The sequence below is a fragment of the Gossypium hirsutum genome, chromosome A09, assembly GCF_007990345.1.
Source record: "Gossypium hirsutum isolate 1008001.06 chromosome A09, Gossypium_hirsutum_v2.1, whole genome shotgun sequence".
Classification (NCBI taxonomy): domain Eukaryota; kingdom Viridiplantae; phylum Streptophyta; class Magnoliopsida; order Malvales; family Malvaceae; genus Gossypium; species Gossypium hirsutum.
Window position 1 is genome coordinate 31,172,945 of NC_053432.1, and position 3,547 is coordinate 31,176,491.

Genomic DNA, 3,547 nt, shown 5'->3' on the forward strand with positions numbered 1-3,547 from the left:
TTAAACTTCTTCCTATTTTCTTATGTTCTATGACATGCTGATCATTTTTCCCTTCTATAGCAACATCAAATTCTCACTCTAACATGTACTTATGAACATTAGATATTTTTAACGATTATGTCGTTTTACTCGTTTTCATGTAAAATCGCTTAGCAAAAGTTGTTTAACACAATTTCAAGCTTCATATTCTACCATTAAACATCAAAATACATCCATATCATTCATGGGTAAATTTTTAAACATAAATCCTAGCTCAAAATAATGGTAGAAATGAGCAGATCGTGTTACCGGGATTTCAAAAATACATAGAACATTAAAAACAGAGCTCGGAATCACTTACTATTAAGCTTGGAAGCTTGGCCAAACTCTAACCATGGCTGCTCTTGGTACATTCTTCTGTAGCAAGAAGAAAGGGACACATTTGGGGTTTATAATTTGTCTTTTAATTCATTTTACCCCTAAATAACCAAAATGCCCTTTTTTACTATTCTTTCAAATTTTACCCATCCAAGGCCATTTTTGTCCAACAAGTTATACAATGGTTTAATTATCATTTAAGGACCTCCCATTTAAAATTTTATGACAATTAGGCACCTCTAACATGTAAAACTCAAGTTTTGTACTTTTTACAATTTAGTCTTTTTTACTAAATTTAGTGCCCAAACGTCGAAATTTTCGAACGAAATTTTCACGAAATCATTCCGTGAAATCGTAGACCATAAAAATATAATAAAAAAGAAAATTTTCTCATCAGATTGGTGGTCCCGAAACCACTGTTCCGACTAAGCCTAAAATCGGGATGTTATAGAAAGAGTCAAAAATCGCATCCGAAACCAAAATAAAAACCAATAGCCTGGAGAGTTCTAAAAATTACAAACTCTCAAATTAAACCAGGATTATAAATAAAAACGTAATTTACTAAGTGAAATAGTTCTCGATCAAGTTGACACCGCTAATCCTCCATCGCAGCGTTCGTCTAAGTCTGTGGATTACCTAAACAAAATAGACAAATAGAAGTGAGTTTTCGTAAACTCAGGGTGTAACCCAATAGAAATAGACATGCAATACATACAGTAAACTCATACACAATCATATACAGATTCAGATTTGGACCTAAGCCCATTACAGATTCAGATAACAGAACAAATATGTAGATCAAAAATACAAAATCCTACCATTATCCTCTACACACCAACTCCGACCATCCCATCACACTATGTAGGGTTAAAAACACCCACCCATCCCTACTGATGCGATCACGGCCCAAGACCAACTCAAAGCTACCCTGGAACTCATGGAGCTACCAACGGGGCCAATTACCTAAGCTCGAGCTAAAAGGTTCAAAAAAGCTATTGCGGGTTTAATTGACCGAGTTTGGGGTGAAATCGTTGCAGGATTTAACGAACGATCATGGACAAGCAATCCATGCATGCCTTGCAACTTGCTTTAATCTCATTTAGCTCAACTTTAGCTCTTTTTAATCTTGTGCATTTTATTTGCTGGAATAAACAATTAATTTGATTTTGGTTAATTTAGTTTAATTAGTTTAAGTTATTAATTAAGTCATAATTTAGACAACTTTAATATGAGTTTAATTATGTCATAATCTGGACATATTTAACAAGGGTTTTTAAAGATTTCATAGTTTAGGACGTCTTCAATATATGTTTAAATATGTCCTAGTTTAAGACGCCTTTAATACATGTTTTTGTTCAGACCAATTAAATTGTGACTAAGCTATTTTAATATGTCTTGTAGGGTATTAATGGACGGCATTTAAGAGGAGAACATGTATTTGGACGGCATTAAAAGAGGAAGCTACTGGTTGCTTTCTTCCATGCAACCTTCCATGCATTGCAAAGGCCACAAGTTTTTTCACACTTGTTCATTTAGCTGAGTAATCATGTTCACACCAAGTGACCATCCAGCTTTAAATATTCACATCAAGGGGCTGCTCAATTTCAGCTATTCACGTTGGAGACTCTTTATGCACCCCATGCAACCATTAAGAGCTGCTTGTCCATTTAGTTTTTCAAGGCAACATTTTAGCTTGTTCACACCTACTTGATTTAACATCTCCCATGCTCATTCAGCTCTTTCATGAAGTCAATTAAATCAGCTAATTGGGATCACCAACGGACAAGGCTGCTGGCGTCACCAAGGCTTGGAAAACTACAAGAGACACATTGGTTAGCTTAATGATTAATCAGCTCAATAAAGCTGAATTAAAAGCTTTCCATTTGGCTAGACCTTGTTTTAGCTATAAATATTAAGCTCATTTCATGTAATTCAGACTTTTGACACCTTTTATGAGCAATATAGCTTTTGTGAGTTATTTCAACTCTCTTTGCTTCTTTTGTGACTTAATCTGACTTATCTAGCTTAGCTACCGGTGCCACCCTTAATTCATTTGAACTTATCACTCAAACGAGTGTGGCGTTCAAAAATATAGCATTGGTTCCTATCTCGATTTAGATAGTGGGTCAAGGTTTTATCTATCTTCCTATCCATCTTAAGTGTTGTTATAAGTTTCAGGTTACTGTTTATAGTATTGGTTCACTCTTCAACCTTAAGCCTATTCCATCCCATCAAATTTCCACCTTTAAATCACCTAATCCTTTATTTTGAGTTGGACCATAACTTAACTATATCTGAAACATTTGAACCCTTTTTTGTTAAATCTATACTTATCCAAATTCAGCTTTAACTTTAAGTTGAACGATACTTCTCAATTTTACGATCGGGAACATTTGCGACTCGAAAACACTCACGAGCATGAGTTCGCATCACCTACACACCATATTGTGCCATTACGACACATGTCAGATAAAGTGTAGTCAAGCTGCCAGAATATAGGCGATGACCACCATATAGAACACTTCCTCCACATATATCAATCACACCCCAACATAATTACAGATTACAGATACAGAAATAAAATGCTTAACATGCTCATATATGGATATCAAATATATAAAACTAACAGAATAATCTAACATGCATAACAGTGTCATACTCAAAGCAGAATATCAACTATCAGATCACATAGTTTTAGGGTTTGGTTAGCCCTTACCAACCTTACAGTAGGCCCATAGTCGATCAGAACAACCTGTGCGACCCTAGTGAAAATTTCAGAAATATGGGCCAACATGCCCGTGTGTGCCCACACGCTCAAATTGGCCTTACCCATGTAGCTTACACGACCTGGCCCAAAACCCACAAGCCATTGTGGCCCACACAACCACACTCACTTCACCACACGGTCATGTCTTACGCACGACAATGCTTTCATTGACCACACAATCGTGTCTCACACACGGCCTCCCACACATCCGACCACATGCCTATGTGGTGTCGACAGTAGACAATTTTGGCTTTCGTTGAAACCTTGTTTTTTGTGATTTGGGAACACACCTATTATGCTTTTGATGCGAAACCAACCTCAAGACCACCAGCACCTAACACTGACAAACCAAAGTAAAAAATCAATCATAATTCACGATTAAACTGAAACCACCAAAATCGAAAATAGTCTAATTCAAACATT